The sequence below is a fragment of the Parus major genome, chromosome 1A, assembly GCF_001522545.3.
Source record: "Parus major isolate Abel chromosome 1A, Parus_major1.1, whole genome shotgun sequence".
In the NCBI taxonomy this organism is placed as follows: Eukaryota; Metazoa; Chordata; class Aves; order Passeriformes; family Paridae; genus Parus; species Parus major.
This window is the reverse complement of record NC_031773.1, coordinates 64109765-64133100: the sequence shown is the minus strand read 5'-3', so window position 1 is coordinate 64133100 and position 23336 is coordinate 64109765. Positions and strand designations below refer to the sequence as shown.

General features: G+C 40.8%; 1 long non-coding RNA gene across 5 annotated transcripts in view; it reads left to right on the top strand.

Annotated features, from left to right (window-relative positions):
• Positions 1-2194: 2194 nt before the first annotated feature.
• The window catches only part of LOC107204348, a 119467-nt gene continuing 98325 nt past the window's right edge, over positions 2195-23336 (top strand). For all 5 annotated transcript variants that reach the window (XR_004497705.1, XR_001521554.3, XR_004497703.1 and 2 more), the window contains exons 1-3: positions 2195-3912; positions 5491-5644; positions 21779-21841. This is a non-coding gene — a long non-coding RNA (uncharacterized LOC107204348). The remainder of the gene's footprint in view (positions 3913-5490; positions 5645-21778; positions 21842-23336) is intronic.

The following is a 23336-nucleotide window of genomic DNA, read 5'->3' as shown; positions in this document are numbered from 1 at the left end:
GAGCCAGGGCCCCCTCGGCCCCGGGCGCGGCCCCGCCGAGCTGCGGGTGCCGAGCGAGCGCTTCGCAGCTTCACTTCCCGGCGAGCGCCCCCGGGAGCGCTCAGGCAGACCGACTGTGGCCGAGACAAACCCCGGCCCTGTGACAGGGGAAGCCGAGTGACCGACTCCTCGGGGGAGAGACAAGCGTCTGAAGTCGGAGCGCTGTGAAAAATGGTTGTTAAATATTTTGATTACTGTATAGAGCATATTTATTGCTCCCATTTCTGTCTGAGGATCTGCGATTCCCCGTGCGAGTTAGTCACTGCATTGAAATGGGAAATATTTTCGTGATTCGGAGCATTCGGATGAGTTTAAATTACACATTTCATAGGATTGTAATTGTAATATCTCTTTATGTAAATAACCTTGTAAATACTCTTTTAACCTCGCTGCATGAGAATACTTTAATTTAAAATCACAGTAAGATTTACAAATATTTTTTTGGTAGGGCTCTTTCCCAAATGAAAAGCTGCTGATGAGCGGATTGCAGGAAATTCTGTTCATTAGTCGGTGGCTCTGGAAGGCCGGTGCCAGAGGCCTCACGTGGTCGCCTAACGACACGCGAACAGCAGAATTAATTAATATTCCCGGCGAGTTCCCGGGCGGCGGCCGCGAAAGGGTTAACGCGTCCGGGCCCGCGCGGGCCTCCCTCACTCGCCCCCTTCTTTTTTACCTCCTTAATTAATCATGCACTTCTCCGCAATTTCAATATGGAGATGGCGAGCAATTATTAATAAGCCCGCGGGCTGTCCCGCGGCGCCTCTGGGCGAGCCGCGGCCGCTGCGCCCCGGTGGGGGTGAAACCTGCGCGCACAAAGGCTCCTCCTCGCTGGGAACACGCCCCAAAGCCATAAATAAATAACGAGGGAAGGGCTTTTGTTCGTCGGGCCCGTGGCACATGACCTTGTGGCTGAGTCGCGCCGCGCTCTGTCCCTGCGCTGTGCCCGGAGAGGGGAAGGCAGGGGGTGCAGGCGAAACCCCAGAACCGGCGTTCCCCGGCAGGAGGGGGGAGGTGGATTTAACGGGAAGTAATACAAATAGCCCCCAGATCCAGCTCTGCCGGGCAGGAACGTGCAGGGGGGTGGGGGTGGAGGATTTAACAGGGAAATAAGCCAAGTGGCCCGCAGATCGCAGCGCTCCGCCGCACAGCGCAGTGCCCCGCGCTGACCCCGCGCACAACATGGCCGTGTTCGCCCGGCCCCGCTCCCGCTCCTCCCCAGCCAGAGGGGCGGCTCGGGGGCTCCAGCGGCACCATCCCGCTCTCCTTATGTATTTATTTTTGATTTATTTTTACTCCACCCACCCCCCACACCCCTTTATTTTTTATTTTTTTAAAAATTCTCCTTTCCTCCTCCTGTCGGTATGCCCGCTACCACACCATGCAGTGCACGACTAGGTAAAAACCCCTAACGGGCGACTACTTCAATTAGTCGGGTTGGGTTTTTTTTTGCAGAGCCTTGATAAACAAGGAGCAGCCCAAGGTGGGAGGAGGAAGCGCGGAGCGGAAGGGACCGGGGATGAGCGGTGAGGGATAACAAAGAGTCAGGTGCAGCGCCGTGCGGCGTCCTCACGACCGCTCGTGGACGGCTCTGGTTTTTTAAGCACTCCCCTCACAATTAAATAAGAAAACGGGAAAGCCGCGGAGGCAAAAGCCGCGTTTGTGCCGGCAGCTGCAGCGCTGGGAGAGGCGAGTGCATTGTGCGGGGAGCGGGTGATGGGCGGCCGTCCCACCCCATCCCACGGGACAGCGGCGCGGAAAGAAGCGCCTGGCGCGGCCTGCGCTGCGGGACCGCCCCGGGCACGGCCGCGTCCCGCGCTCGGCCCGCGTCCTGCGGCTTGGCTGCGGCGCATCGGAGCGGGACTGCCCGGGCTGCATGTCGCCGCGGAGCGAAACAAACCTGGAGCAGAGACCGGGATTTCAGCAATGGCGAAGGGGAGGCGGCGGGAGGAGGGGGGTCAAAAAAAGGGGGATCAGGATATGATAAACAGCACTGAAAAATGGCAGGAGGATAATGTTTACTTTTGAATCCCTGGCCCGCTGCCAGGCTGGCGCTGGTTTTTAGGTTAGCAGAGGTTGGAGGAAGGGCCAGACTGAGGCGGGGCTTGCTGCTGTCAAGGGAAAAAAAAAAAAAAAAAAAAAAAGGGGACTGCAAATTGCTGTTCTCAGCTTTTTTCTCTCCTCTCCTCCACCCCCGCCTCCCCCGAAAAAAGGCAGTGCTTTCTCTTAGGCTCTTAAAAATGATTCAGAATTTTAACCATCTGCTGTACCCGGAGCTCTTCGCTGGTGCTGCACAGCTGAAATTTTGCAAAGGGAAGAAATAGCAAAGCTTTCCAAAGCAGAAAACTGTTTGTAAGCTTGCAAAATATTTTAGGGAATCCTTTCTTTGAAGAAAGATTCTATTTAATTGCCGATTGAGAAGGCGGTATTAACAGAACTGAAACGTTTTTAGCCTATTGTGGATTTTTTGCTACAAGAGACACAGGTGTACTGCTTCATCACAGCTTTGCAAATGTAGCGTGAGCAGTCGGAGACTCGGGAAGTGTACAATTATGGGAGCTGATCATTTTTGTAATGCTGTGGTTTTTTATGTCGAAGCTCGCTCTCGAAGTGTAGATGTAGCTGAATGCAGCAAAGGTTTCCCTTTGCCAGCTGCGTGTGTTTATATGGGAGTAAAATTATTTAATGAGCAATATGGGGACTGGCAGAGGAACCGTGTAACTACCACGGCCTCCTGAACTACCACAGTATGTCCAGTGCACAAAGGGAGACTATTCCTAAATAATAAGGGATGAGGAAAAGGCTTTCGAAGTGGTGAAGCTTAAAGGAGAAAGTAGAAGGAGTCTTTAATGTGGAATCCTTACTTCTCATAGATTATATTAACTGTTTGAATGCCATTAACAGCAAATTAAATATTTCAGATGTTCATAAACCAGAATTTAGTATTTGTTCGGAGTAAGAGCTCAGAAAATTGTGAGTTATTGGGTCATAATTCATCTACATATTTAAGATCAATTAGCAAATTATAGGAAAAAGAGTGAAATATTTGAGGCATGCAGTTCCTTTGAAAATGCAGTTTGGATTTTCTCTTTTAAGATTTGTCAATACCAGGTAGTTACCTCAAGTCACTAGTTATTGTTTGTAACTGTGAGGACTGTATATTCTTTAAATGAAACCTCTACAAATAAATATTAAGAAAAGCATTTACTTTCTGAAGCCAATGTAGAGGCCCAGCTAAATCTTTTCATTCAATTTAAATTTATTTTTAAAGGCTATATTACACTGAAGATGTCTCATAGTTTACATACATTTTCTTATTTGTAAAGCTGAAGATTGGGGCTGTATTTTGTCACCTGTTGCCTACACAACAAAAGGGATGGGGAGGAAAGAAGATTTACTGATCATGCAAGCTTTTGCAGGGAACTTGTTCATCATTTCATCACTTTGATTGGTGAAATCCAGCGACTTTTTTCCCTCTGCTTTTAGGTGCCTCAGAAAATTGTACAATATGTGTGCAGAGAAGCATAATGAGGTGTTTAGTCACAGTTTGGATGTGGAATTGTAGAAAACAGTGCAGGAACTGTGGGCTGGATTTTCAAGGGAATAGTCCTTGTAATCCAAGGCTGCCTGAATCCCAAACTGGTATCCAGGCAATAGCGGCACTAAATTCTCTGTTTGCTTTTTGTTAGGCTCTCGTCTGCTGAACATTTTTCTTTTCTTGCAAGGACTGCAGCATGGCTGGGCCTTTTGGTGGTGGGGTTTGTTGGTTTGGTTTAGGGTTTTGTTTTGTTTTGTTTCTTCTGTTAACCCTTGGATTTCTGTTCGCTCCCTTTATTGCAGAGCTTCTCTGTTAAATAGGAATGCAGACAGTCTGGAGTAAGTGTGCTTTTCTGATACGGAATACATGGATGGGAGGGCTTGGAAGGGTGAATCTTTGTTTTGTGGGCCAGTAAAATACTAATGTGCTAGCATTTTCCCTTATTATGTGTTTGGATGTGTTAAAAGTCAGTGGTGTAGTGGTGCACTCCGGTATAAATGGCAGTCTTACCTAATTTTCTGCAGTTTAGATTTCTTTGGGAATAACCATGTCTGGAAGGCTTCAGTATTGATGTACTCTTCAAGTCAATTATACGTATTTTACTGTATGTGCAAATACAGCATTATGCAGGCTTTGAGAATTCAGAATTGTATATTGGAAACCTGTTAGGATGTAGGACTGTATAGAAGTGCAAACACCTCGACTTGTAGTGAAGTGTATCACTTCTTATAGCAGTCTTTTTTTCTGTGGGTGTACAATTGTACAGGAATAAATATGTAGAAGATGCTGGTCTTAAAAAATCATTTTGGATTTGGCATTATTTAATATACTACCTGTAAGGTATGTTGTCATCCCCTAACACACATCTCAACATGACCTCTGTTCTTCTTTTAATACTGATTTGTTCTTTCAGCAAGCATAATAGCACGAATCTGTGGATTCAGGTTATAAATTTTGTTCTAAATTTAAATAAACAAGCATCTTATTTTAATACTCATTTGACAGTCCTGATCATAGTTAAACAGAAGTATCTCTGTGCAATTATTTGCAAAAAAAAATTAGCTTAAGTTGCTGAACCCTAAATATTGTATTTCTGCTTTGTTGTTGAATGCTGGAGCTGGTTATTTGAAAAGAGTGGGGTTTTTTTGAGATGTGCAGGAAAATTGCTTTCTCACTTTGAATTCTTATTGACTATTTTCTGGTTAAATAGAATATGAAATGTAGTATAATCAGTGTTGTTTAAATAATGAATTAAAGCCAGCAGATGACACAATATGCAAAACGGTTTCTAGCAACAATCAATTTCCAGATAGTGCTGTGTACTGTCGAATTATGGATAAAGTAAATTGGATGAAATATAATGAGTAAGGACATGTTGTCTGATACTTGCTATGCAGCATCACTATTACCTGGAAGAGTTTGAGTGATACATTAGCCAGGAAAGTCTTACCTTTTTTTTCCTTGCTTTTGATTTTTGTTTTTTTTTAAATATAGTCATAGATCTGCCTGAGTGTCAAATCCATAGAATTTCATAGAAGAGACAAGTTCTGGGATGTCTCTCAGCTTGTCTTGTGCTGGCATATATTACTGCTACAGAACATTTAGGTTCATCTGAAGATTCTCTGAAAAGCTCTTGTTCTGTGAATTTTTTCAGTACCAATGGACAATATGTCATATAAAACTCTAAAAAGAAATAGCCAGAGGGCTTAGTTCTGCTGTCAGCATAGAACACGTTTTCTTTATTTTTTTCCTGTGGTTTGAATAGAGATTCAGATCAGGCCTACCAAATTTGTTTGAAATGAAACAGAAAATACAAATATGTGTACGTGTGCAAATGTATTTATTTATTTCTAATATGCCTAATTAAATCAGAAATATGGTATCTGATGTCCAGTAAAAATTCTGTTTTGTTTTAGGTTATTTTTTTTTCAGTGCCTGACCTGGAAAGTATTTAATGGTCAGTGGAAAAAAATGAGGAAGAGGAGGGTGTGGCTGCTGCTGGACCAGCAAAGGGTCCCTGGCTTGCAGGGATGTGGTCCCAAATCGGCACAAAATGAAGACTTCTTTTAGGTAAAAGTGAATTATTCTTTTTTTTTGTTAATCAGAAAACAAGCGAGCATGTAATCCTTCTATTTCTGTCTTCCTTTCTGTGCCTATTTCTGAAGGCTGGTCAGTGGTCCTCTCTTGAGTTTGGTAACTTTATTCGTATCTTGTTTTGCTCCAGGCTTTTCAACTCTTTCCCTAATCAGTCATGACAAGAACAACAAAAACTAGTTTCAGCTCTGCAGCATAATAGGAAAAGTGGTTTGATGTTTTGTTTATTCTGAGTAGCTGGTGAGGGATTGATCCTGTATGTGCTGGAGTGGATCTGTACTTACATCTGAATTTTCATTTCCGCTCTGCATTGTGCCTTTAGTCCTTAAGCTGGCACATATACACACAGATACTTTTGTCTACGGTTCTTTATTGTTATGGCCACTGTCTATAGTTCTTTTTATTATGGCCACAGCATCATAAAGTCTTGAAATGAGACTGAGAATATTTTCAGGTTACAATTCTCGTGAGATGAAATTTTGACAGTATTTTTAGCAAAACCGGGTGCTGGTTTGTTGGGTTTTTTTGAGACATAGGCCCCACTTGTTACAAGGGCAATTTGTTAATAATGCTGATTTACAATTTCAGTTCTGACCAGTTGATGTTAAAACTATTTTTATGCAGTGGTACTGTTTTAGCATTCCTTTTATTCCCTTTGCTGCTGCAAATATCATTTGAGAATGTGTGAGTTCTACTGATACCGTAAGTGAAGACAGAGCTGATGAAACTTCAGTAGTAAAACCACTCATTGGTGTGGTTACAGAATCTGCTCCCACATCTCATGTCTTATATTTGAGCTCATCATCTCTTAATTATGTATCCTTGTCTTCCTTTGAAAAGCAGCAGTGTGTGGGTTGTGGTGAGGTATTCTCACAGCTTGGGTGAATTGTTAGCCACAAGACCAAAGGCTGAGTGTAGCAAACCACCACCATATGAGTGGCAATATCCCAGCATCTGACACACAACTTGGACTCTCTTACAATTATTAAGTGGATTTTGCAAATAATGATGTGTGGAAGGAAAAAAATAGTAAGATTTAAAAAAGGAAATGTATTTATATGTTACGAAGCAGAGCCTTATATGCAACATTTATATAGTAAAAATAAAGTTTTAAAATTTAGGTTCTTGCTAATTATTTGTGGTGGCAGAGGGGAGAGCAGGTGGCAAAGTAAACATGCATGTTTTTACATGTTTTTTTGACGTTTGAATGATGCGTTGACAGCGTTGTGTCAGGCACCATAGCTAGCTTAGAGGATGAGGCATTTTGCATTAGATCAAGTACACTCGTCTGTATTTTTGCTATTTCTTTTGGCCATGGAAAACAAAAGTAGAAATTGCTGCTCTGAAACAGGCCACACCACGGTGTAATTAATGCCAAGTCTACCCTGACATTTTTTACAGAGGATTGGTTGGTAAGAGAATGAAGTTGACCATCATCAGATGCTTTTGTAATACCCTGTCCGTGTCGGAAAGTGGGGCAGACAGGTCCTTTGGCTTTGCACAGAGGTCCATGTAGTCTTTCCAGCAAACAATCCCATCCAACACTCTATTTTTGTAGGCTTTGGATAGAATAATTATTTCCGATTCCTATTGATGTCCCTTAGCAAGGCATTCATTTTCACATGCTCAGGCTGCATAATGAAAAATAACATATTCCTATAGTTTGAATTTACTTCTTGTTTAATTTAGCTGAATCATTTCCCCTTCAAGACTGGAAGCAGGTGAGAAAGTTGGACTACAGATCCGGACTTTCAGGCTGTGTATCTCTGTTATGTTCCGTGTTGCTCATGTGCTCACTAACATAAATAGTTTGATCACTTACTTTGTTTTCATATATGGCAGTCTCTTAAAAGTGACATTGTTGTAGACACCTGCCCTTGCACTCTTGTTACTTCTGTAGCTTTAATGAGGAAAGGCTCATTAGCATTCTTCAGGAAGCTGTTTCCCTGGCAGGCGGATATTAGGAGAATGTTTTCAATATATAACTCTGTTTTCCTGCTTGACTTACCTGACATTATTGCATATCCCTGAAAGTTTCCGTTGATTTGTTACGCTGGCACCCAGGTCCTCCCCTTGGAGAATGTTGCATTTTGATCTCCTTAGCAATTATAGAATAAAATATTTATTTTCACATTCACTCAGCTTGATTAAACCCTTCAGTAACCCCAATACTCTCCTCTTGCTTGTCATTTCTGCTGCTCTTTATTTTACAGTTGATCTTGCTAGATATGAACTAAAGTTAAAAACTGATACCAGCATGGCTCTACATTCAACAGCTCTTAATATTTCTCTTGTCAAAGTGTCTTTTCATTTGTCCATCTCACTTTTGGCTCCTTAGCTTGTTTTTAATCATGACTCCAACTTCCAGTCGTGACTATTTTGTTTCCTTTATGGTCTTCGTGAGTCACATTGTCAAAGCCTTTTTGAAAGGCCAAATAAATAATAATGAATTCTGTGGATGCACTCAGTTTAAAAATATATATTTTTTGTTATGTTATCAATGTTGTTTTTCTCGCCATTATGTAATCCCTGCTCAGGCATTAAAGTTATAATCTTTTAAAGTAGCCTTCCAGACGGTTTACTAAATCACAGAATTCATTGGCATGTAATCTGGATCATCATTTGTGGCTATTTTTGAGGACTGCTATGCTTTCATTCCTGAAAAAAGAGTACAGATTTTTTGTTGGAAGCCCTGCCTCCAACCTTGGGCTGCTTCTGAAAGGCTGTGTGTGTCCTCAAAATGGCTTGCCTTTAATTTATGCCTTTATTTCAACACTTTCTGTTTTGCTATCTGCTGTTTGGTCACCATTTACTTGCAAAAGAATTGATTCATGTGATTTGTTATTTGAAAGGATCAGAGGGGACAATTTTGTGACTTGAATATCATAGATTTTCTCATCTGTATTAAGCCTAAAAACTTCTTTTTTGCCTAAAAGGTGCCTTTTGGTCTGTCTGGATTTCTGGGCATCAGGAGATAGAGAGGCACATGTTAAGAATATGAGGTAGGGTCAAGATTGCTCCATCCACCCAAAAAATGGCTAATGCAAGGATTTTGTCACAAAATCATATCTCCTCTGGTTTTCTGTTCAAGAGAAGAGACGTTTCATTCCCTCACTTTTCTAAGTGTTGCTTTTGCTTCCCTTCTTGGAGGGAGAGTGCTGTTGGCTGGTGTGAAAGTGAAAGAGAACTGAAAAAGAAAAGACTAAAAATTTCCACCGGAAGGAATAATGTATACTTTTTATTTTTTATTAATACCCCAGATTAGGAACCCAGATAACAAGAAATGTATGGTCATATGGGTGAGAAAAGGCAAGGTTCCTCTTTTGCATAATTAAATAGCTCAAGGTCCTAATCAGCCATTATTTTTTCTGTGGCGTTTTTCATCCTCTTTCTTCAGTCTCTTTGTTTCCCAGTACTATTTCAGACTTGCCAGACAATTGTTGTGCAGTCTTCCTGCTTCTAATGTATGTCAATAAATTGTCCTTATGCCACTGGTTTAGTCCTTATGCTCCCAATCTCCATTTTTAAATCTAAATGTCTAAGTATATTCTTTGTTCTGTTTTTTTCAGTCCAGTGCTTTTTGGAAAGCCCTTTGCCTCAGCCTGATAAAAAGCTTTGCTCAGTACTCACATTGCTTTTGCCCACCTGCTCTTTCTGTGTCTAGAGATTTTGTTACCCTTTTTTCCTGACAGATACACTATGCCTGCATAATCTTTTGTGCCAAATAGCAAAGTGTTTCCCTTGAAATTGATGCAAAGATCTGATGAACATATATAATTTTAAATACCTGCTATACATTTTTGCTTTGTCTTGGATACAGCCTTTTCTAAACCTGTTGTCAAGGCTTTCTAACTCCACTTTCTCCCCTTGACTTTTGGTGTGTAACAAAAAGCCCAGTGCTATCATATCAGATTTCAGGGAACAGGAGTCACAGGAAAGTGTGTTACTTGGCTTGGATGTTTCAGGCACAGAACTGGACAGGTGAGAGTTACCCTGAGTGCTAGACATGCACCCACCTGCAGTGGGAATGCCACCCATCATGGTGCAGACACATGATTTGGAAGTTTCTTCTTTGCTCTTGGCAGTGTTGTAATCTTCAGTAAGTTTCTGACTCCTACTACTGGGGGGAGAAAAGATCAGAAACCACAGGAGCAGGAACTGAAGTGGTGGGTGAAGAAGGGCCAGTGCAGGCTGGGTGTAGTGAGAACCCACCTTGCCATACCTCTTGCATTAATTCATGCTGCTAGAAACTAAAAAGGTGAACATATCATTATGGAGAATGAGAATGAAAGGACACTCTTTCAGCCCTCCTCTCATCCTGTTTTGTGGGACTCTAGGACCTCAATTTTTGGAGTTTTGGCCATTCTTGATCCTCTTCTGAAAGTAGCTGGTGATGGGTGATCTCATGTTGATTCCAACTCATTTCCCCTATGTGGGGATTGTTTTTGGTGCTGAGCTCCCTGCACCAAAGACTTTGACCAAAAGCTTGTCCCCTTGCCTGGTCTGATTCCTGTTATTTTGTTCTGGAAGCTGTAACGTAATGTTCTGCTTAATCAGAGGTGCCTCTGCCTGAAGATTAAGAAGGGAAAATATCTTAGTCTGGACAACTCCCTTCTATGTGCTCTTTTCCTCCTGTCATGGTCAGTGCATCCCAGTGAGCCACATCACGAATGAGGAAACCAAGGTACAAACCAAATTTGGGATCATTTAGCAGGCCAGTGCATTAGAGAGAATGGAAAGGAGACATTCCAACATACTGTCAAGCTGTATGTTACCAATGCAGCATTAATTTAGCTGTTTCAAGAGCTGCTTCTCTTAATATCCATATTAATAATGATGTTCTAAGATATTACGAGAAGTTGATAAGAGAAATCTTTGCAGCCAAAATAAGTGCTTATTTAGCCTGATAAAGTTTAGCAATCAGCATATGTGAAATTTTGTAGGCAGCATATTTTCAATTTATTTTCCTTGTTCTCCTCTTTGCAAGTGATCCATCATGGAGCTAGAAAGTGTCTACAGCAACAGGCAACTTCTCTGCTTATCCACAGACTACAGGATCTTTTAAGAATTTCATTTACAATAGTTACTTTTTAATAACCTCTTTAAGACCCAATCAATTTTATAAATCAACTCAGAATTTTTCAAAAGGAGATAAAAAAAAATAATGAGATGATAAGATTTCACTTAGAATATTTTGATAACTTTAAAAATAACTTTCAAGGAACTGGCTGGCTCTGCAGAAATTAACCTGGTTCTGTAAGATGAATTTGTATAGACTTTTGCTCTGAAAATAATGTGCTCTGAGCCATGACAGCTTAAGGTATCTCTTTTTTGAAAGGGGGAGTAGGGTAGGGAAGTCCAGTGATTTAGTGACTGAAGAGAGTTGCAACTTGCGTGAGCTCCATCCCTGGGGATATGACCTTTTTAATCCTCTTTAGTTAATGTATTGGTGATCTTTACTTAGGCAGAGTAAACAGTGCTGTTCTGAACAAAGGGGAGGTCATGCTTCCTGCATTACACTCTGACCCCAGGGTCACGGCCTTTGTTCACTTCTCAATGGGAATTGCTCTCCGAGGGCCACCACAAAATGGAGAACTAATTTCGGCACGTGCTGGCGGAGAATGGCAGAGTATCAGGTTTGCCTCAACCGAACCTCCAAGGGCGCCACACTCGCAGCCAGAGGAAAAGTCAAACTATTTCAAAGAGGATGTATTAGCTCTTTAATTACTAGTGGCTGTGGCACTTAATCCCTCGTTGAACTAAATATATTACTTGGGTCTTCCCCCTGTAATTCAGTTGCTCACTTTTCAGCCTTTATTTTTTTTTTTACTTCTCACTAGATTCTTCCAAAGGAAGAAACACAAACTAGTGAAAAATCATGATTTCTTCCCTTAAAAGAAAGCGAGAAAGCACAGGGCAATTGCAGCATCAAAGTTGGGCCTCTGAAGTCTAAGAATGAGCCTTGTTTCTCAGCTCATAAGGAATCATGGTGCTGTGTCCCAGAAGATTGTATTCAGCACCTTTTCCATGACTACTTCTGTGTGTTGCAGCAGTGCACACACACACAGGGCCCTGTGAGGCCAAGCGTGGCAAGCAGGGGTACTGAGCCAGAGAGAACTAGAACTTCCTTGTCTTTATCACTGATTTTATGCAAAAGGGCTGAGAAATTTATTTTTTTTTTCCTTAGCTTCGAAAGTAACTGGTGGCAGAATGTAACACATCTCATTTTTAGTTGCTGTGACTAGGGAATGTATTTAAACATGGGAGCTGAGCTAAATTATCTGGAAGACTTGCATACAGAAAATCACCACCTTTTACTGAAAGTTGGTTATTTTTCATTTGAATGGTTTTTTTTGTTCAGCAGTAAAATCTGTTAAACACAATTTTTGATCATAAAAATAATTAAGCTCTAAACACATAACTTCAGCCAGCATACAGCTTTTTCGCATTTCTTCCTTCTATCAAAAAAAACAAAAACAAAACCCAAACCAAAACAACCCTGATTGCTGATGACAGCCAAGTTGTGTAAAACGCAGCAGGGTTAGAACTGAGCACAAGGGATCTGAGCGTATTGGGGGGAGCTTATAATGTTGCCATCACAAAAATAAATAACACTACATTAGTAAACTTTGAGACTTCTGTGGCTGTCAGCATGAATAGGATTAAGGTAAGAATGTGTCTGTGCATTCCAGTCATTTCAAGTAAAATGTTTCGTCCTCTTTAAGTTTTCTTGCAGTTGAATTATTTAAATAAACACTTCTAATAATCTACTCTTAGACTTAAAAGTACATTCTGTAATACAGCAGAATGAGCTCTTTTAACAAAAGAAGTGGCCAAGCAGCTGAGCCATCACACCCTTTGAGTGAAAACTTGCTTTCAGAGCTGAACCAAATGTGAGCAGCAAGTGATGCTGACTGCAGCAATACTGAAACCTGCCCTTCTGTGTCCCTTATTTGTTGCTGGAAATTGCCAAAGTCCACTACCTTTAGATTTTTTTATTGAAAGAAAGAGTGGAAACTGTTTTACACTAAAAATAATACTGTCAGGTTGACATTATTATCTCATGTTACTTAGTTATAATTAATGTGTTTACTAACAAAAATACAAAGTGCATCCCCTTTCATCATTTTTTTTTCAGAACTAATATTGCTTTTCTGTTATCTGCAGGATTTTAAGGACTAAAAAGAATCTCAAGGCAATGCTATTTGATTTTTATCTTGCCTTAAAGCATTGATATGGTTGTTCTTTCTTTGGAGTTTATGAGCTGTAGGAGAATTTTAAAATGGGGATAGCATCTTGGAGTTTAAAAGAAAAAAAAATAAGAAAATACTCAGCTAATATTCAAATTTTAAAATACTTCTTTTTCTTTAAAAAGATACTGGAACCTTACAATAACTATAGGAAGTGCCTGATGAAAGGGAAAGATAATTTTTTTCAGAGTATGTGAAACATTTCAGCATGTAATATAATTTAGGATGCCATTGTAGAAGTGCCTCTTCTGAAAGATCCTCAGTGAAGGGAATCTTTAGGAATGCTTTTGCTTTGAACGTTCCTGACTCAAATCTCTCAGGATTTTTTATTTTTTTTTAGTTTTGTTTTACTGTTTAAAAAAGAGCTTTATCTGTGGTAAGGTTTAGATTAATAGAATGAGCAGAGAATAGTTTATTTTACTGTGTGAACTTGATTCCTTAGCATTACTATTTCTGGCACTGATTTTTCCAGCTAGTGTACCTGGTAAAGCTTAATGGTGGGTAAGATTTTTCTCATTTCCTAGACAAAGACGTTGCTAAAATTAAAACATGAGCTTCTAATTTTGGTATCAAAATTGTTTCCAAATGTGACCCCTGCAGTGAAAACCAAATAGGAACCGTTCATATTTAATAGCCTTTCTCTCTTTAGCAACTGGTGTACACTTGTCTGTACTGCTTTTAATATGAAACCATATTTCTGTTCGCCTGTTGATTTCCTTGATTCTCTGGACCATTGAAATGTATCAGTTTAAGGAGGGAAAACATGAATTTTTTTTTAAAATAGTCCTGTAGAACTTGGTGTTTGTTCAGGCTTTAGGTATGCTATGGAAATTACAAAGCCTGTTTTTTACATTCTGAAGATAAGCATTTTTCTAAACACTAGGATATATATTCAGGCCTAGTGTAATTCAGCAAAATTCATTTGAAGTGAATGCTTATTTTTCTTATTTGTCTTATGGTAAAATCTGTTCTTCTGCCTGTTTCCATTAAATACTTGAGCTATGTGAAAGTGTAAAAAAGCTACCTGGGTGCAGATAGCTGCATATCGTACATTCATGTGTGTGTGTTTTTTAAATTAATACTTGGGTGAGCAGAAAATACAAGACAGACGTCAGTTGCACCTGTAAAAATAAAAAGGCAGCTTCTCTGGGAAAGTGCATTGCTCAGTTTTTCTGTGGTAAGAGGATCCTTGCATTTTCCACTGGCGTTAACCCCTTTGGAAGGAAAAATGCATGACAGCCTCAAAATGGTGTTCTCTGTTGGGGAAAGGTGAAGATGAGCTGAAATTGTGCAGCATTTCGGTCACAAAAGGGCCTTTTCTAATAGATTTCCAGTAATTTTCTTAGACTGCTTAGTGTTTTGGCCAGTAAAACCTGAACAGTAATACAGTAAATGTGATGCTCCTATAGCAATGATTCCCTGTGAGCATGGGAACCCCATTTGCTACACAAACAATCATGTAAGTGCAGTTTTAAAGCAAAACTGTTTTTTCACAATGAGTCTGAAGTACCTGTTTTGCTTTCCCCTCTGAGCTGAACACTCAAAGCACTGCCAGCTGAAGGCTGGAACATTTTGGTCTATGCATGCAGTGCTTTATTCAGTGAAATCCCCGATGATTGTCAGTCTCCCTCCTGCTTCCAGGTGTGGGAGCAAGGTCCTGCATCCAGGCAGTCCCAGAGCAGAGAGCCGTGTTCTCTGAATGCAGGGATGAGTTGTTACGGTAACACTGAGGGATAAAATTCCTGCTGGTGTCATGCTGTTACAATGAACTTCTTTCATGTAGTTCTTACTCTGTATTTAAGTTGTATTAAGGTTTTTTAAATGTTCCATTTATTTATATAACTAGAAAAACAATGGGCGTGAGCTGTGCCTTCCGTTGATTTTCCTGTTGTAGTTCAAATGCAACCTTTCATTAGTAATCTTTAGGCTGCATTATAAAAATACCATAATTTCTATTGTGCAGAATTACATAAAGAGTATTAATTTAGAGTCTTGTTCTAGTAGTATTCACACTTACTGGACTGTGGAAGCATGAGAGTATAACTGCATACAGACACATACATACCTGTTTCCAGGTGTCCCATACTGCACCCATGTACAGAAGGGGCAGAGTATGTGATTTTGTTGAAATGATTGTTGGGGGAAGGCAGAGTTGCTTAATTTTATTACAGAAAAATGACAGAAATAAGAGCTTCGGACATCAATTTTAATTTGGTATTTGGCTTCAAAATTTTTTGAAAAGCGGCTGTATTTGCAATTGAGTCAGGGAGTCTTCTCAACGTCAAACCAAGTCACATTCTCCTGCTGCCAAGAGACAAAAAGTCCAGGTTTTTCTCCCTGTACAGTTTTCTTACTAAGTTACGTATTTGCTTTAGGAGAAAAAAATGTACATTTTTCTTGAAATTTTTGGTGGATCAAAAAAATTCATTGCACTGTATTTCTGTTGGTAACTTTATCTGGGAATATGCATTTAAGAGTTGACCTTTTAATATTTCAGTGCTTTGATGAGCCAATTAAAATATTCCGTAAATTGCATTTAGGCCCTAAGAAAAATTTGCTAAATTTGAAACTTGAAATTTCCATGGATTAGTCACAGATATCCCCTGGGATGAACTGAAAAACAGTTCGCTGAAGAAGTCTGGAAGCAGGTTTTCACAATTTCCCCACTACTTTTTTTTTTTCCTTTTTTTTTTTTTTTTTTTTTTTTTGGTTAGGCCAGTTTTAGTATTCATGCTGCACTTTATTAGTGCAAACAACATACCCAAAACTTAATTTGGTCTTTTCCTTATAAGGGCTTTTGTGTTGGTAATAAACTTTAGTAAAATCATCTTTATTAAATTATGGCACACATTTAATTGTGTGGATGCTGATTCATCTTTAAAACAGCAAAGCAGGAAATTAGGGGAATAAAAAAGATATTTTTTGCACTGAATTTCTGGTTTGTTGGCAACACCAAAATGACCCTCCTTTCTAAAACCCATTTTTCACACCAGTGTGTAGTGACAGCCCAGGAGGAGCATGGCTTCATCCCAAGCCTGGGAATGGGCCCTTTCTGTCTGCAGGGAGAGAAGAAACCTTTATAGTTATATCACCTTTGCATCTGTGCAGGATATTGGTTCACTAAAACTGAAACGTAGCAGAATTGTGTTAAAGATGAGTTTATAACTTCAGGCATCCCTTCAAAATTCATGAAACTTAATAATGCATGTGTGACAACTCCAGTAAGTGTGACATGACAGACAGAAAGACAAAAGACTCAAATGACACTATTCATGGAACACAAATTCTATAAAGTACTGTCCTTTTTTTGCAACTTTGTTATACCTGCAGGTGATACCAGGAGTGTGGAAGCCTGTATTTATCTGTCCAGATAAATACATTAATACTTCCAGTAGGTTCATTATTCTCTTGATGTTATATTTGATTATAACAATAGTGTGACAATATCGTTCATGTTAGGAGGGGCTTCTTTTCAAGGAGAGGGATTTAAATTTACCACTACCAATGTACTGTTATTGTGTGAGGTTCCAGTTATCCTTTAGATAGCCAATCTTAGATGCATCTTATGTACCATATATTTTCCTTTAATGGGCTCAAAAGAAATGGTAACTTGAACTGTAAAGCTGAAGTTGGCCACATAAATACATCTGATACTAGCACTCAGCTCACAAACAGAACTCTGTATTAACGACCATTTTGGATTTTCTCTGTGTGCAGTAATTGCAGCTATGCTATGAAAGTGATACTGTAATGGATGTCCCTTTTTATTTTCTTACAGTTTATGCAAATTTTTCACCTTTGCTAACATTTCACTACCAAAATAAACCACAAAGGAATTTGTGCTGTGTGTAAATTTTGTGTGCATTGGAATTTGCTTTGTTCAGGATTATTGCACTCTGGTGTAATTAAAACAAAGATGCTTAATACAAGAGAACTCGGTCACTGGATAGCTCTTTAGTAGTTTAAAAACCTTTAAGTAATTTATGATATAAAGGGATTTTAAGCCCTTTTTAGACCTGAGAGATTGTAAGTTTTCAGTGAAGATTTCATCATGTATATTTGCTTTCTTTTTCCAGCTTATCATTCTCTAAAACCAAACATCTTCCTTTTTTTCCCAATGTGTGATTTTTTTCTTTCTTTTTCTCCCCTCTTTCTTTTTCTCCCCTCTTTCTTTTTCTCCCCTCTTTCTTTTTCTCCCCTCTTTTCCTAGATATATAATTTTTTTTACTAATTTTTTTTTTTTTTTTAATCTCCAGCAGCTCTTTCTGCGAGTCATCCGGTTGTAAGCAGAGTTGCGCGTTAGATCGAGGGAGGGCTGGCTTTGAAGCCCCTCCGCGTGTTCGAGCGCGGTGCTCCCGGGCAGGGCAGGAGTGGCCGGCCGCGGCATTCCGGGCGGGCCAGCCGGGCTGTCGGGAATGCCGCCCGGGATGGGAGCGGGCTGTCCCTCCGTGCGGGGCTGCCAAGGGGCTGCCGCTCACCTGAGCCGGGGAGCGGCAAGGAACGAGCGGTCCCGAGGCAAGGGTACGGTAAAAAAACGGGGGGAAAAAGTTTCAAGATAAACAAAATTGTGTCGGTAGCACCCTTAAAAAGCTGCTGCTGCGAGCACCCCCTTTAATATCTCCTGTCTTGAAGAAAAAAAAAAAAAAAAAATTTAAAAAATAAACCACTTGTCCTAGTGCCAGAATTTCACTTACGTTGATACCAGTTTAATGCCAAGTTTTCTGTACAACACTATTGTTAAAGTACAGTGTACTGGAGGAAGTGTTTTTGCAAAATGCTTCATTATGTTTTGAAGGGAAGGGGGTAGAAATACACTCTCATTCAGCTTGCTTTTACAGTTTAGATCATTTCAGAATTGTCCATTTGGTATTTCAATGGTTTTCTCCCATCATTTAATAGAGGTCACTGATCCATTGGAATTAGTGCAAGTTATCCAGCAATAAATGAACTTTCCTAAGTGACCTGCACAATGGCACTATGTGTTACTGCTGTCCTTTCTCTGAACTGTGCACCTCTGTAATCCCCAGACTGGTCCTTTCAGGGGATGGTGCATAAGACTGCTTTATTTTCTAGAGAGATTTTAATTATTATTATTTTTAATTTCTAGAGAATGCCTTTAAAAACAAAAGCTGTCTAAATGTTAAGTAAAATTATTCTTGGTGATTTTTTTTTTTTTAATAATCTGCACTGGAATAATTTTAATGATACTATGAAATAAAAAAAAAAGGAGGGAATTTCACTTTTCTGGATAACTTAATCTTAAAATAAAATAAAAAAAAAAAACTTTAATTGGATTATTTTAAAAAAACCCAAAACCTAAACATATATCTGATCATCTTTTATAAATATTTCTGAAGGCTGTTAGATTACAAACCACCCCATATTGCAAATGAGGTGTATTATCTGGAGAGCAAAAATAATCATCTATTTAGAGGTGACCTCAGTGTGGATGTCTTTATCATACCAAACTGAGAGGAAAGAACAAGAAATGCCACTCCGAGTTAAAATACGAGCAAATTAATCAATGTTCAGAAGGAGTATTTATAATGAGTTTCCAGTAGACAGAACTTGTGATAAACGAAAAGAAAAGAGATATAAAATTCTGTAATAGTATAAACTGTGGTATGAAAATACTGGCTTACTATTATTTGCATAATTTGAATTTATTCAAGCATATGAATCTTAAAGTAATTCTTCCACTTTGCTTTTTGGAATTCCATTTCTGTTAAGTGAAGCTTACAAGTTGGACTTGAGGTAATTGTTTTCCTGTCCCTGAATCCCTAATTTTTTAGTACTGCAGTAACTTAAAGTTAGACAGCTTTCAATCTTATTTCACAAATCTGGTGACAGGCAGAGTGCGTTTATGTGTCTCCTTGAGGAAGGGTAGCTTTGGATGGATGAATATGAGCCATAATTGTGTAAAGGCGAGGCACTTTTAACCCTCCAAATGCACCTGAATTATCCGCATTAAAAGGGATGAATCTCAGCTGTTTTCATATTAACAAAAAATGAGAAAGGAAGGGGCAGGTATGGAGGATAAAGAACAAGAAGACCTATATTTTATATAGAAAGTATAAAAAAAAATAGGGAGCTGAAAATCATGTCTGAGAAAAAGGGGGAAAGTAATTCAAAAAGCTGATTAAATACAAATAAAACACTCTAAATTAAGCAATTTGTCTACCTAAGTCCTAGCCTTCCCTAAAGAATAGATCTGTCTTTTATATTTCATTGGCATTAAAAGTTGTTGACTGCACTATCATGTGTAATCTCTTTTTCTCTGTGAAGATTTTTCTCATCTATGCATGTTCTGTTAAAATAAATGCCATCAGGAATGTCATGCCGTTATTTTAAAACAAAAATGATAAGAGTTTTAACTGGATATGATGGTTGTCTGCTGCTGAGGCTGTTACCCAGTAATTTTGCTTGCTTTTACTTTTGAACTACCCAGAATTTATGCACATCCTCGGTATCCACAGTCTACATGCAATAGAGACCAGTTATTAGAAGAGGTCAGAATTACTAGGTGTCATTTTACTGAAATAAATATTTGTGGGAAAGTTACTGTTTAAATATCTTGTCAGCTGTGTCCTGATAATCTCTAGTATGCTTTTACTATAATTCCTTAAAACTAACTATTAGAAACATTTTGTGGTTTCACACCATTTAAAAAAAAAAAAAAAGTTTGGGAAGAGAAAACCATGAAACATATATTTCGCTTACAGAAGAAATGTGTATTCTCCTCAGAATGCTGGTGGTTGAGCATTTTCTGGAGATCTGAGGCTGGGTCAAAATGGATAACAGAGGTTCCTTAAATTTGCCACAGCAGGAGTTATTGGAACTGCAGCACGGCCAGGCAGCTCCAAGGAACCCACATGTGCCACCCCGTGCCTTGTGCACTTGGCTGAGACTGCATTTTGAGAGCAGGACTCGCTCGGTGTTCTGCCTGAGGCTGGAGTTGAGCTCCATGGCCGGGCTGCTGCTCCAGCCCGGGCAGGGCTGGCTGTGCCAGGCACGGGGCGTGCGGCTCCACCGTGCCTCACGAGCCAGGATATCTGGGGCCTAGGACAGAGCCTTTGTCACCATCTTTACCACAGCTGGACACTGAAATGCTGCACTTGTGAGATTATGGAAGAGGAAAATGCACCTTGGAAAGAGCCTTTGACTCGGAAACCCTCTGCTCCATTTTGCAGGATAGTGCATTGGAAAGCAGCTGCTTTGGATGGGATAGATGGTTTTTCTTTTTACATTGCAGTTTTTTCTACCATCTCATGATCAATACTCAGTGTAATAAAACATAAATTAATATTTTCTTTTTCCTGAAGAATATTTTACAAATTAGACACACATGGTATTGACTTTTCTAATCACTTGAAGCTGCCTAGCTGCTATAAAAGTACATCAGAAAAGCAGTGATAGCATAAGCAAAATCAATAGTAAGTGAGAGGGACAACTATGACTTTCTTGAAGTAACTATGTAATCCCTTTTTTCTTATGGTAACATATTTTCCACAAAGAAGACTCTTCAAGGTTGAATTTTGTACAGTCTCCTCCCCTTCTCCACCCTCCCCCCCTCCCAGTGCAGGGCAAATCAAATGCTTGACAACGTTTTTTGTTAGGAAAGCACATGAAAAAAAAAATTTTGAATATACCAATAACAGAAAAAGTCTATATATTTTTATTGCAAGAAGGAAATTTCATTGGCTGAATGAAATGGCGAGATGTGACGCAAAAGGACACTTGGACGGTGGAAATGCTGATGTATGCCAAAGCAGGCGCACCAAGAAATGCTGTTGCTATGAGAGAAACAGAGGGAGAGGGAGGGAGGGAGGGAGAGACCGTGAGAGAGCAACTTGTGGAGGCCTTAGTTTTCCTTTTTGGCTTATAGCAGAGAGCCAGCAATGTCTCCTGTTTCTAGCAGGGACGGTTTAGGAGCTTCCAGTGGGTATTTTCATAAGGCTGAGCATTTAGAGGAGAGGAGGGAGATGACAGAGATGCAGGTCACCTTAGAGCACAAAAGCAATTGGAAAGTAGGAGGCTGTATGTACTGAGCCAATGATCTGTGCTATGATAGATATACAAATTAGTACGGCAGATGAAGCAGCTTAGCTCATTATCCACCTGATGGTACTGAGACTTACAGTTCAAAATGACAGAATTAAAATGCAGGCACACACAGACACGCATAGACATATATTTATAATGACCCCACCTTTTCATCTTATGAATTATCCAGCTGGGATACCGACGTCTCTTGTGTAACATTCTTAAAGAGCTGCAATAAATTCACCTTGTGAGTCCATTAGCCAGAAAAGGGGGAAAATAATTTGCAGGAATTTTTTTTTTGTCTCTCTTCTTCGGCAAGGGGGAAAAAAGTCTGTGCTATGAACTTAGCCTAGCAGCTTCTGGAACGTGAGCCAAAAGGGGCAGGAAGTTGTTTTACAATAGCGTTACAGTGATCTGCCACAAATGGAAAAAGCCAAATGTTGGACTCGGCAAAGAGAAAAAAACGTCCTTCTCCCCCTTGCTTCCCTCCTCTTGCCCCTTAAGAGAGAAGGAGGGAAAGGAACGCTGAGCTAGAAGTTCTTTTTTAATTACTTCTTGAAAGTAATGGAAAGATTATCTTACTTGCATATTCCATGGCAAGCAGGAGGGAAAGAAGTATCAAAGGGACGTTTAAAAAAATGCACTTGGTAACTAGCAACGGGACTTTTGGCACAATTCCTTGAGTTTGCTTGAGGTTATGGAGGGGGGATGGGAAGAAGAAAAGCAAGTCAACGCAGCACATTTTTTTTAAAGAAGGGGAGGGTGTATGGAGGCAAAACTATATAATTTTTTTCTTTTTTTTTTTTTTTTTTTTAAGGAAATGTATGTTGATCTTCTGAAGCTGAATCCTCAGGCATTTGCGGCCAGTCGTTGCAGCCTGGTATGTTTTTTGTGAGTGTGTGCGAGTGCTCTCAATCAAACAGCAATCATGGCAGCTGTTTTTCTTCCAGCACAGCAGTTGAGCTGTCTCGCCCAAATGCTTATCAGCTTTTGACTCGGTGCCAAGAGAGTTATAAGGGCCAAGCAGCCTGAGCTTGGCTGTGCAGCTGGTTTGGAAGTGAGGGCATGAGAAAACAAAATCACAAAGTTTTTCTGTCACATACAGTATTTACTTTTTCAAATAGCCATTTTCAGCTCGGTAGGTTGGGATTGGTTTTGTGTGTGTGTGTGTGCGCGCTGTAGTTCGTGGTCCTTGCGGACTGCTGTATTATGCAGAGCGGTGTAGGTGTGTGAATGCAGAGAGGAGCCTCTTCTCTTCGTTTAATCCCGGGAGATATTTCCGTAGAAACCACCTCCCCACGCACCCCCACCTCCCTCAATTAAAAGCTTCATTAGCCGTACTGCCCTGTCAAGCATATTGCCATAGCGTGGGTGCATTTACATTCCAGCGCAGAGCCTTTCCTCCCATCGCTGCCTCTCCGCCGGGTCCCCTCCCGGCCGCGCCGTCCCCATCGCAGCCCGCGGGGGAACCCGGCGGGGGTCGCAGCGGGGCCGGGCTCGGTGCGTGTCCGTGTGCCCGTGGCTGCGGGGGATGGAAAGAAGCCTGTCCGCGCAGGGCCGTGCCGCTTTCATCATCAGCTCCAGCCCGCTGCGTTTCGCTGGCTCACGTCCTTCTCCTCCTCCTCCTTCTCCTCCTCCTCCGCCAGACTGCTCCAGTCGCTCACAAGAAGGAGGCTGGACTCTGAAAAGGCGGCTGCTGCTCGCATTCCTGCTGCAAGGGCCTCCCCTTCAGACGGCCTTTGCCAGAACAGAACTTTTAAAAATGCTGCAAATAGGATCTTCTTTTTCTTCTGCTTGCCTGAGCCCTCCTCTCCTCTCCCAGCGTTCCCGAGCGGGGCTGGTTCTCGCTTCTCTTGCGCTGTACATCCCAGTGCAGAGGGCAAAGCGCCGAGGGCTCGGCCCCTCCGCTCATCCCTTTCTCTTACTCCCTTTTCCCTCCGTTAAGGAAATGGATTCCTTTGCCTGAGCAATGACTCGGGCTTTGCAGGTTTGTGTGTTCTGAGGATGAGGGTGATTTTTGCTGGTGATTTTCCTCCCCGGAACCCCAGTGCACAGTGCGGCTCAGGGAACGAGCCTCTTGCTTTCTCTGCCTTTCTCTTTCATAGAAATATATTTTTAATGGCTGTAGGTATCTGCGCCATGTGAAATAGGGCGTGTGATATCCCTCCAAACCCCTTGTAATTGGACCATGGCTGAAAAGGAAATATGGGGGGGATGTCTGGGGGGGGGCAGGGGGTACACATGCTGTTTCGTTATTGCAGATCTCCCGCCCCCCTTTTCTCTGCTGAAGAGGGAAAAGGGGATGTGCAGTAAAATGCCGTCTCTGGGACAGGTGCCAGCTCCCAGACAAAAGAAGTAAAATAGGCGGTAAAGGG